At 44.7% G+C, this 12,754-nt stretch overlaps 1 protein-coding gene across 3 annotated transcripts in view; it reads left to right on the top strand.

The window, feature by feature from the left end:
* The window catches only part of SFMBT1 (Scm like with four mbt domains 1), a 109,941-nt gene that overhangs the window by 38,320 nt on the left and 58,867 nt on the right, over nucleotides 1-12,754 (top strand). The window lies entirely within an intron of this gene.

The raw sequence follows: 12,754 nt of genomic DNA, 5'->3' as shown, positions 1-12,754 counted from the left end.
CAGACCCAGGGCCACTTGGGCTCACCCGGGCCTAGGTGCACGCGGCCTCACCCGGATCCAGGGACACATGGTCTCGCCTGGACCCAGGGGTGTGTGGGCTCTCCCAGACCCAGGGGCGCTTGGCCTCGCCCGGGCACGGGATCCAGCGTCATCCGGGTCCAGGGGCACTTGGCCTCACCCGGACCCGGAGTCCGGCCTCACCTGGACCCAGGGGCATGTGGCCTCACCTAGACCCAGGGACTTGAGGCCTCACTTATACCCAGAGGCGTGTGACCACACCCGAGCCCAGAGGCGCGCAACCCCGCCCGCACCCGGGTCTCAGCGGGGCCCCGTCTTCCCGATCCCAATTCCTGCCGGTCAATCCCCCCTCAGCAATTCCCCTGGCCATCCTTCCAGAGCTCCAGTATGGCTGCTGCAGAACTCGTCGGGCGGCGGCTCGGCGAAGCTCCGGTGCACCCGGTGCATGGCGGTGGGCCAGTCTGGCGTCGCTGCGTCGGTCCTTGGGTCTGCATCGGTGGCCGGTCGCCGAGCATGCGCACCTGGCCGCTTCCGGGGCGTTGAGATTCTTGACGGACTCGGAGGTCAGCAAGCGCGGAGTCTCCCACCCCATGTCTCATAGGGGCTCGTCTGTCCGTGCTTGGCTGCCAGTGGAGCCGTCCCCTCAGCCGGAGACCGCCGGGGGAACTGCGCCGAGCACGTTCCAGGCCGCTGTTGTATCGCCTGAGCCATAGTTCTTTTGTGTCGCCTGAGCCGTAGTTCTTAAAGTGTGGTCTTTGGGTCACCGGCATCAGCATCATCCCACATACCCCTCTTTTATTCTAGTTGTAGAGCATCTACTCAGCCAGCCCTATGGTGGTCTTGGATGGTGTCTGCTCTGCTCTCTTGTCGTAGTCTCAAAGTTGTTGTGGTAGGCAACAATCAGGCTTCCGCCCTATGCCTCCATCTTGGTCCTCCTTTGTATAGTTAAGTCTTGATTGTTGTTGGTGTCACTGGGGGGGCTCTCTTTGTCTATAAAGGAAGAGTTGCTGTGCAGGAGACACGTTTATGGGCCGGGTCTTGGTGCAGCAAAGCTTTGGCGCTCACTGAATATTCCCGTTGAATGTGTCCCTTATGCACGTGGTTGAAATCTGGTGTCATCTCCCACAGACCACTAGATGCCCTCGTTTCTGGGTCTCCAATGGGGTGTAGAACAGCTACTGCCTTAGGCACTCAGCAAGGATTACAGCAAAAACTGTAGTTTCTTCCTCCTGTCTGAGTGGCCCTGGAGCAGTCCGACTAGAACAGCAGATCATCTGGTCCGCTGCCAGAGGGCAGGCCACCCACATGCATAAGCCGTTGCTTGGGGCGCAGGTGTGCCTGCAAGACTTGCGGAGCAGGTCTTCAAAACGTGCGGGGCGGGTCCCAGGGCGGGGCAGGGTCTCAGGGCGCCAACAGGCCATGGTGCGGTGAGCCGCGGTGGCTGTGAGTCTGGTCCTTCTGCCTTCCACGTATCTAAGTCCCCTCGTTCCGCACTCCAGCGCAGCAAACACTGATTGCTGGGCGCACCTCCGCAAGAGTCCCTCCTCTCCCCGCAGGCATCTGGGTCTCCCGGGGTTCGCCAGAAGATGGGTTTCAGGGTGATGGAGAGCTAATCTCCCTTAGGTTTGGAACAAAAGCCCCTTTCCCCCGCCACCAGCCAGACCCACGCACCTCCACACCTCATCCCCTCCGATTTCGCTGGGTGCGAGGCAACAGAACAGCCTTTAACCTCCGCCGCCATCTTTTTCAAACTTCTCAATTTGTACTTCTTAATCCCTTCATTTCAGTCAACTCTACTGAAGTCTAGCGCCGCCGGGAGGTGCACGGAAAGGGCGCCCGGGCCTCCGTCCGGTGCGCGCGTCCCGCGGAACCAGGCGCGCGAGGGTCGCGCGGCTGGGACCGGCGCTGGGCGGCCGCCGAGCTCCAAGCACCGCCATCGCCGCGTTCCGGACGTCGCCGCCGCGGTGTCCCCCCAATTTATACTTCTTAATCCCTTGAATTCAGTCAACTCTACTGAAGTCTAGCGCCGCCGGGAGGTGCACGGAGAGGGCGCCCGGGCCTCCGTCCGGTGTGCGGGGCGCGCGGCCCGCGGCACCAGCTACACGTATTTTTCATTCATTGTATTCACTTTGTGCCTACCCATTCTCTTCTCAGCCCCCATCCTCACAGCCGCTGCTTCTGCCACACAGCGGGAAGTCTCCCAGGGGTGCTGTGGTCTTGGCCTTGGAAATCTAGTGCCATTTCTCAGTCTTCTTTCTCCTTCCTTTCCTATTTGGCCTTGTTGATGGTACACTCTTTGTGAGGAGGTTTTCTAATTTCCTCTCTATTTAATGTGTATGAGTGACTCTCGTAGTGGATGACAGAAAGTGTTAATTCCTTTCCCCCCTTTTTTCTTACCTCCTGTTCTTCTTTCTCTGTTCTTTCTCCTTGGGTTTTTCTGATATATAGCTACTTGCATTGTGTGGTTTGACTTGTAAATTTACAGCTTAGCCTGTCTCATACTTTGTTGTCTGACAGCAGCCTGGTTTTTAGCTACTTCCGGAACTCTAAACCTGGGTGGCCCACTCTTGACCCCAGAATCCATAGAAGTCACCGTGGAATGCACCAGTCTTTGGCATGTCCCCCAATCCCAAAGCTCAGTTCTTCTTCACTACTATTTGGCCTTTTACATGATAGAATTTGGAGTCATTTCTGATTTTTCTGTTGCTTCCTACTTTGCAGTGCCTCTTAGGTTCAGTCTTTCTTACCGTTCTGATGGCTGCTTCTCTGCCTTTCAACCAGGCCTTCAGCTTTTCTTTCCTGGGCTAGTCCAGCACCTCCCTGCAGGTCTGCCTCTAGTCCTAACTGTCCTTTAACCTTTTGCACTCGGATGTCGAGTGTGACTCGACACGGTTAGCATCGGTAGCAGCTCGAAAATAAAGCAAGCGAGTGCAAAGAGTTAACTGTGTGTGTGTGTGACAAACTTTAAAATGTAGTAATTCTAAAAAAAAATTAAAAAAATGTAGTAATTCTCAAATCTTTCCTGTTTGTTGCCTTCTGTGTAGTATATAACTTTTGCATGCTATGTACACTCTTCTGTGTGGCCTTGTTATCCTGTACACCAGCAGGCTGATCTTTCCTGTCACCTTACATGCAAGCATGTCCCCTTCCTACACACACAGCTGATGCCTGCCTTGCTGCCTTTTGCATGTTGCTGGCCCTTCTTGGAATGTCTTTCACTCTGTTCTTTACCTTCCCATAGTTCTGTTCATCCTTCAAGATGAAGTTCATGCTTTGCTTTTTGGTGAAGCTCTTTGCAGCTATCTTAACCCATAGTTAATGCTCTTCCTGCATTTCAAAAATATTTGCCGTGGCTCTGTCCATACTGTAAAACCCTTTAGGGCAAGACTGAGCTTTGCATCATGCTCAGCCATCCCTAGGGTAGTGCCAGGAACAAAGGAGGTGCTCAGTAGAGGATGGAGGGAAATCGGGAGAATGGTCAAGAAAAATGTAAACATACAGGTTTCTAATAGTGTAGGTAAATATTGGAAGGCAGTTCCAAAGGTATAAAATAGATGTTTATTAGTTTGTGGTCTTTCCCTAGGATGATTTTATCTTTTACCTGGTGGTGTTTTGTTGATATGGTGTAACAGTATTGTGGAATTTAAATTCAATGGGGGAAGCTTTGAGCGAATCACCTTATTTAAACATCGTTTTATAAGTTAACGTCTAGATGTATAGAGAGGCTAATTTGCCCCTTTCTTAGCTCCTGTAAAACAAGTACAGTGCTATAATGCAATGTCGGACATACATACTATATTTTGGTTGTACAAATTAAGTGAATGTCATCTTACTTTGAAACATGGCTCCACTTATCCCTTATAAAGAAAGTTTCTTGTGTACATTCCTTTCCCAAAAGCATCTCTGGAATAGCCAGGGCTTACCAGCTCTACCAAGGGTTAGAGAAGGCCCCAGGAGTTGCTTCCCCGGCTGGGCAGTAGTGCTCAGTCACTGCCAGCTGCTGCTCCTGGTGCCCGTCTCCCTGTGCCCTCTCCTGGACGAGACCAGAAGGGGTTGCCTGCACCCCCGACCCCTCTGCACTCCAGGGTGTAGGAGCAGCTGAGCTAGACGCGTTTCCTGTTCTTCTCCTTTGACCTGTGCCTTGTTTGTTTGGTGAGAATGAGAGAATCTCTTCATTGTTTGCGTTCAAAGGTTTCTTTTCTCCTTCTCTGCTTGTGCTTCAGACAGTCTACCTTGTTACTTGCTTTTGTCTTCTTTTCTACTAGTTTGAGGAAAGGGTAATGTTTTATCTTTGTAGCTGCTACATAGGAGAGCACGGTATAGGAACAAGTTGAATGTGTAAGCGACTCGTGTTTAAAAGCCAAACTCCCCCCCCCCCCTCCCCCCCCCCGTATTCTCTCAAATTCTCAGTCAATTAACAACATGGTTGTTCAAAACTAGGGGTTCTTGTCCTGGCTGGCTTTTTTTTTTTTCTTTCCTTTTCTTTTTTCTGGCCTGTTTTGCTCAGTGGTTAGTGTGTCAGCCTGTGGCCAAAGGATTTGATTTCCGGTCAAGGGCATATACCTAGGTTGCGCCAGTAGGGGTGCATGTGGGAGGCAACCAATGGATGTGTCTCCCCCCACCCCCCTCCTTTCCACTCTCTCTAGAAATCAATGGAAAAAATATCTGGAGTTAGGATTAAAAAACAAAACAAAACAAAAAACCCCAGTAGGGGGTTCTTAAGCCTTTTTGGTATTCATGAATCCCTTTGGTAAACTAGTGAAGCTGGTGGACTTGTTCTCGATTAATGGTTTTAAATAAATAAAATACATAGGATTGCCCTGGCTGGGTGGCTCAGTTGATTGGAGCTTCGTCCTGTACACCAAAAGGTTGTGGGTTTGATTCCTGGTCAGGACACATACCTCGGTGTGTATAGGAGGCAACCAATTAATGTTTCTCTCTCACATCGATGTTTCTTTCTCTCTCCCTCCCTCTTCCTCTCTATCTAAAAAATCAATAAAACATATCCTCGGGTGAGGATTAAAAAAAGAAAGAAAATTACACAGAATTAAAAAGGAAATCAGTTATATATAGATCTGTATAATCTGTAATGTGATAGGAAAATATCTGTTCGGTGGTGACAGAGTTACTGCTGATGTTGCTGTGATTTGTTGCCTACACTCTTATTGGAAAGAAATCTTAAACTTCTATTTGAGGTTAGTGAAAGCAAATGTAAAAACTTTCATTCAAATCCACATACCCCGAGTTCTCTTCATGGACCCTAGGACTCCAGGTCGAGATCCTTGCTTTAAACAGCAGGAATAAGAGAAACTGCTTAAAGTAGAAAGACATTTTGAGAAATTTATCTCATGTAACACTGTTGCTGATTTTTAGTGAACAAGGTTAGGCGAGTGGACAAGATCGTTGTGAATTGCTGAGGATGCTGATGGACAAAGACTTAGTGGTTAAATGATGTGTTTTACACAGATAACATTTTGACAACGGTGTGAGTAACGGAATAATTTCTTGAGTGCATAGGGTACAGAAATACCTTTCAAACACGTGTGTTGTTTCTTTCTTATTCACGTTTGGAAATGACAGAGATAACATTGGAAAAATTTATGAATTTTAGAGTAAGAGAGACCTAAATTCTGAGTTTTTAAATCTTGCTTGAGCCTTGATTTCCTCCCCTGTAAAATAATCATACTTGCTTCAGAGAAGATGAAATGGGAGCATGTCAGGTGCCTGGTGCCCCAGACCAATGCTGTGTCTCTGTGATGGGAGATGCTTCGCCTTGCCTTGCGTAAGTCCCGGTCCCATTTCCTTATCTGTAAAGCAAGGGTGTCAGAGTAAAGGATCTTTAACATCCCTTAAACTTGAAGAGTGTTTCCGATTAGGAAGCCTACTTTGGAGGCTCACTAAGATGTAAACTTATTAAGTAGATGGAAGCAGTAAATAGATTGCTTGGAAATGGGAGATAACTAGTTTTGAGTGTTTATAATCTGATAGGCATTCTCAAACATGCCATCTTATTTCATCCTCAGAGCCACTCTATAAAAAAGGTGTTTTTTCCACTTTTATTGATAAAGATATCGAGACCCCTCAGAAGGGTGAAACATCTTCCACGGTCATGTAATGAACTAGAGTTTGAAGTCAGTAAACGCCCTCTGAAAACCAGAAGTGCCTATGTTACTACATGTCTCTCTCTATATTTTTGGTTAAATCTCTACACCTTTTAAACAACAACAAAACCCCAATGCCCCTCCTCTTTTCCCCCTAAAAACTATGTTTTTCTCCTACCATTAATTATTTAAGTAAACTTAAATACAACACTACAATGGTTGCCAGATTTCTAAGATCAGCAGTTACCAATCTGTTCCACTTTCTAGCATGTAATACAAAAGTATCTATATAATTTTCAATCCTTAATAATACTGACTATGCTACAATAATTTTCATGTTTTATTTAAAAAATCATCTTTACAAAATATAAAACTTTTCAGTCTTGGACAAAACTATCATTGAAACAGAGACAGGTGCCTGAAGGCATCAAAACAAGTGGAAAAGAATTCAAAGCCTTGTTATTTGCAGATGAACAAAAAGCAGCCTTAAGGCAAATAACTGGTTATTAATTTTTCTCGGAAAAATATCCAGCTTGTGTTCCAAAGGCTGGTTGTTTTTTAGGATGTGGCAAGGGTAGAGAAAACAAGATTATTTTAATTGTATTTAAGCTGTTCAGAAAGTAAATGAGCTAGTTGGTCAAAATACAGCCCCTCACTCAGGAAAAACCAAGCACACACTGCATCAACATGTTTTCCTCAGTATTTTCTCACAGGACCTGAGACTATAAATATAGTATTATTCCCTATTAAAGTATGAAAAAGAATTTGGTTCAGTTGTTTAAGTTTACACTAAATTCTTCCAAAATGGTAATTTGAAGATTATCACAAGCTTAGCCACATCAAGGTTGGAATTTCATGGCCTACAGTCAGTTGATAGGATACTCAGTCAATCCTCAATGACTTGGAAACCAAAACCCAATGATTGAAGAGTCTTCCTGTCAAATCTAACTATGAAAAAGTCATAAGCTTACTTCAGATTCCTCTCAAAGCAACCTTTTAAGAAATAAAAAGATCAATAAGCCATTCAAAGACTTGACTGAATCTTTAAGAAAATGTCAAACAAATTCAGATTGCCAGTTAGATTTCAAAGAGCCACCTTACTGAAAAAGTCTCGTCAAGAAGGAAGGGAAAGAGCTCAGCTGGTGTGGTTCAGTGGTTGGGCAACAACCTATGAACCAATAGGTCAATTCCGGTCAGTGCATGTGCCCAGGTTGCGGTCTCAATCCCCAATAGGGGGCGTGTAGGATGCCGCTGATCAATGATTCTCTCTCATCATTGATGTTTCTATCTATCCCTCTATCCCTTCCTCTCTGAAATCAATAAAAAAATATTTTTTAAAAAAGAAAGAAAGAAGGGAAGGAAAGTGTTCCCAACTTCAGCAAATACTATGATGAGAACTTTTACACATTATGGAATTTTGGCCTTGGGAATTTTGACATTAGCACAATTTGTAAAACAAACCTAATAAACATTACTACAGTAGGTTTTGCCTGGTCAACACTGCAATTTTGAAGAGATATTGACCGAGTGGGGTAAAGTATGAAGAGAATAAAATAATTTTTCCATTCATCAAATGATGAGTGATGAAGTTCAAAATATAAACATTTTTTCCTTTTGCTCACTCCCCCACTCAATACTTAAATACTTGATACTCAAATCACTGTCTTATTTTCAAACATTTGCTTAGTGCCTGGCTGCCCCCTAACTGACCCCCTGCCGGCCTGGCCACCCCCTAACTGACCCCCTGCCAGCCTGGCTGCCCCCTAACTGTCCCCCTGCTGGCCTGGCCGCCCCCTAACTGCTCCCCTGCTGGCCTACCTGCTTGCCTGATCACCCTAACTGCTTCTGCTTGCAAGCCTGACCACCCCCTAACTGGTCCCCTGCTGGCCTGGTTGCCCCCTAACTAGTTCCCTGCCAGCCTGGTCTTCCCCTAACTGGTTCTCTGCTGGCCTGGTCATCCCCTAACTGCCCCCCTGCCTGTCTGGTCACCCCTTAACTGCTCCCCTGATGGCCTAGTCACCCCCTAACTGCCACCCTGCTGGCCTGGTCCCCCCCTAACTGCTCTACTGCTGGCCTGGTCGCCCCCTAACTGTCCGGAAGGAAGTCGGACGTCCAGAAGATGTTCGGTCGACCCGGTCTAATTAGAATATTACCCTTTTATTAGTATAGATATAGATGCTGTGTAGGTGCCTACAGTGATTTTGAGGGATAGTAAGCTATCCAAAGGTCCTTGGTATTCACGGCTGATAATCTGCTTATTTTAGGGCCTTAAATTCTTTATAAAATTCCAGTGAAAATTACACAGTACCTGTGATTATAGTCTAGGAGTCTTTAAAGACTAACAAAGTTTTTAAAAATACCTGTGTGCTTAATATAACAAAACAAAACGGCAAAAACCCAAAGCATCCGGCCTTAAAATCACCCTTTGAAGGCTTTGAGGAGAAAGAGAGTTAAAATTTTGTGAATGATTGGACAAGAGGCAGCCTCCAGGGATCTGGGCACGTGAGTCACTGCTTCCCTCTGCCCCTGGGGTGAGGCAGAAGCTTCCGGCTCCTTAGTGCAAAGGCTTTGCTTCTGTACTTTCCTCCTAAGTCTGTGAAAGGGTTGTACCATCTGTGCTCTTCACCTGGTAACGAGAGCATCTGTTTCTCCATGTCTTCTCCCAAATTGGATGTTATTAACCTTTTGTTTTTGCCAGTCTGATTGAAAAATAACTCATAGCTATTGATGTTGAACATATTATCATGTAATTATTGGTCAATTGCATTTCTTTTGTAAAATTTCTATTCATACCTTTTTTTCCCTATTAGGTTTGGGGTTTTTTTCTTTGATTTATATGGGCTTTCTGCTGTGATTATGGCTATTAATCCTTTGTCTATTTTAAATACTGGAAATATTTTCTTCTAGTCGGTAGCTTGGCTTTTAAAGTTGTTTTTGCCAGTCAGAAGTTTTAAATGTTTATGTGGTCAAATGTAATCTATTTTATGGCTTCCTTACTTAAGAAGTATACCCCAAAGTTATGCTTACAACTACTATATTCTCTTACGTTTTCTTTTTAATTTTTTAATTTGTTTTTCATGTTTTGCTCTTTTAATTCACCTGGAATTTTTTAATGTGACAGCATGAAGTAAGGATCTAATTTTTTCCCCTCTGAATAGTTTGCCAATTCTTACACGCTGTTTGTTCACCCTTTCACAATTGATATGCGATTCCATTTGATCACAGACTATACTCTCATGTAAATGGATCTACTTCTCAACCTTATTCTACGTTATCCATGTACTTGGCTTTTCTTGTACTAATACCGCACTGTGTTCATATTTTAATTAATTTCAGAGAGGAAGAAAGAGGGAGAGAGATAGAAACATCAACGATGAGAGAGAATCATTGATCGGCTGCCTCCTGCATGTTCCCCACTGGGGATTGAGCCTGCAACCCGAGCTGAGCATGTGCCCCGACCGGGAATCGAACCTCGACCTCCTGATTCATAGGTTGTTGCTTAAACACTGAGCTACACTGGTGGGCTATCAGACTTGTATTTTTATCTCCCTAGTTAGACATGTAGCAGTAGTTTAAGAACAACAGCAACAAACAACTAATGAAGCAATAGATCTCTACCCCTAATAGGTAAGTTATTTGGCATTTGACAGATGGAAGCACAATATTTAATTAAGATAATCTGTCAAATAGGACATGTACAAGATGAGGGAGTGACGATGGACTTGTAGAGAGTGAAAAGTCAACAGAAATCTATAGCTGTTAGGAAATAAAAAATACAGTGACTGTACCACTAGCTTCCTGTCAGGGTTAGGGTCAATGCAGATCTGCCAAAAATAGAGCATCTGATTTGCTGGATGTTTGCACTTACCAAATTTAAGAGTGTATTTGAAATTATTATTGGATTTTCATCTGTTGAGTAGAGGGATAGGAGTGTAAATTCAAAGATTTCAATGGAAATTTTCCATCACTTTTTAATCTATCTACCTACCTACCTACCTTCCTACCTACCTATCTATCTTAACTGCCAGGTAAATGTTTATTGAATTAAAGTATTTTGTTGCAACCACCATACATACTGGATATATATGTCTTTAGAGCCACACTGACTTCCTGTCCTTCCTAAGTGCTTTAAAAGTTATTTGTTGGACATGTCAGATCATTTGGCTGAGGAATCATCCTACAGAAGTCTCTCTTGCATTATTGTAACTTTTCTCATATTCTTTCTCATTGTTTCATTTTAGCCTTGGAAACAAAGTACATTAACACTAAGGTAGTATAGGCTTAGAGTGTGGATTGCATGTGTGGACTCGATTGTTGTTCAGATGACTTTTAGATCTTTTAAAAAACCTATTAAAAGGTTAATTATTCCTTGGTGTTTTTGTTTGATGTATCACTAAAAATGAAATAGTGAACTCAGTTTGATTTTATTCTAACTGGGTTTTGTGTTCGTGTGTGTGTGTGTGTGTGTGTGTGTGTAATCAAAGCTTATTTTGTACACTTTACTTTTTACATTTTTATTTATATTTCTTAGAAGTGTTTCAGATTTTAGTATGGCTCATTCTGGCTTCAAGTCTTATTAGCATCCCCTATAAATGTATAGGTATCTATTTAGTTTACTGAAATATTCTAAATAAGATGAGCAAGGTCCAGATCAGTTAGTTCATGAAAACTTCCTACCTAATAATAGACAAATATGCAAATTGACCATACCTCCGACACACCCACAAGCCACACTACAAGCCACGCCCACCATCCAATCAGAGCAAGTATGCAAATTAACCCAAACCAAGATGGCTACAGCCACAGAGAGCAAGGTTTCCTAGGTAACAGAGGAAGCCAAGCTTTCCGCCTGCCCTTGCCAGGCCTAAGCCTCCACTCAAGCTACAAAGTTTCAATTATAGAAAGTAAACAAATTCAAACAAATGGCGGCAGGATGGAGCTTGAGAGAGCAGGCCAGGGTTGCCGCCGGCAACAGGGGAAGCAAAGCTTTCCGCACACCCTGGCTGGGCCCACCCGCTTAAGGCAACAAAGTTTCAATTATAACCCCAACAGAAATGGCTGCCAGACTCAGAGGGAGCCCCAGGCTTGGCTCCGCTCCAGGCTACAAAGTTTCAATTGTAGAAGGAAAATAAATTCCAGATACCAGGGCCTCTGATTGGGTTGCCAGGGGGCGAGGCCAGCCTGCAAACCACCACAGGCCCCTCGCTCAGGCCGCCCCACGCCCCAAGGGAACCCCCACCTGATCCGGGACAGCCTTCAGGGCAAACCAGCTGGCCCCCACCCCTGTACCAGGCCTCTATCCTATCTAATAAAAGAGTAATATGCAGATTGATCATCACTGCAACACACAATATAACTGCCCCCATGTGGTAAAGATCCCCCCATGTGGACACAAGATGGCCACCACAAGATGGCCAGCAGGAGAGGGCAGTTGGGAGGCACCCAGCCTGCAAGGGAGGGCAGTTGAGAAGGACCAGGCCTGCAAGGGAGGGCAGTTGGAGGTGATCAACCCTGCAGGAGAGGGCAGTTAGGGGTGACCAGGCCGGCAGAGGAGGGAAGTTGGGGGCAAACAGGCTGGCAGCAGAGTGGTTAGGGGGTGATCAGGCTGGCAGGCAGAAGTGGTTAGGGGCAATCAGGAAGGCAGGCAGGCGAGCAGTTGGGAGCCAGCAGTCCTGGATTGTGAGAGGGATGTCCGACTGCCCGTTTAGGCCCGATCCCAGTGGGATCGGGCCTAAACGGGCAGTCGGACATCCCTTGAGGGGTCCCATATTGGAGAGGGTACAGGCTAGGCTTAGGGACAACCCCCCTCTGTGCACGAATTTCGTGCACCGGGCCTCTAGTATTTAAATAAATAACTTTTGATATATTCTGGTCACCACAAAAGGAAGTATACTACTAAATTCAACAATAAAATAAAGAGCGTAAAACAATTTAACATGAATAGGAAATAGATGGAATAAAAGGAAAAAAATGAAAGGTGAATTAAATGTCCATATTCTAAGCTGGATATTTTATGGCTTTTTTTCTCCATCACTTCATAAGAAGGTAGCAGACTAGCAATAAAGAGAGAGATCTAACAGATGTTCCACAGCAAAAGGCTTCATCAATTTATTTCTCATGATCCTATTAACACAATGAGCTGATTGATTGTTCTTTGGTTAAAATTAAGTAATGTAAGATTGAGCAAAAAAGAACAAAAAGGAACTAATGGACATGGACAACAGTGTGATGATTGTGGGAGGGAGGGGGGTTAGGGGAAGGTAGAAGAGGGTATGTGGGGATAAATGATGATGGAAAAGAATTAAATTAAAAACAGAATAAAGCTTCTTCTTTGCTTAAAAAAGAGAACGGATATCACACTATTCGCTTTTCAGCTACATAGGATTTGCATTTCTCCCAACTCATGTCTTTTTGGCTTTGAAACTTAATTTGTTGTTGCTGCTATTATTTTGTACTGTGTGGTTCTCTGTACAAAATATGCTGGCATATTTCAAGAGTTTATGAATATAAGCAGTGGATGACCTCTTCAAAGCGTAGTGAACCTACAGGTATTTACAGCACAAGCTTTGTTATATCAAACCATGATGAAGTGTTAAGACTGTATGCTGATACACTAAATTAGTGCCGTAGTAACT

The sequence above is a fragment of the Eptesicus fuscus genome, chromosome 18, assembly GCF_027574615.1.
Source record: "Eptesicus fuscus isolate TK198812 chromosome 18, DD_ASM_mEF_20220401, whole genome shotgun sequence".
Classification (NCBI taxonomy): domain Eukaryota; kingdom Metazoa; phylum Chordata; class Mammalia; order Chiroptera; family Vespertilionidae; genus Eptesicus; species Eptesicus fuscus.
This window is presented reverse-complemented; position numbering and strand designations above follow the sequence as displayed.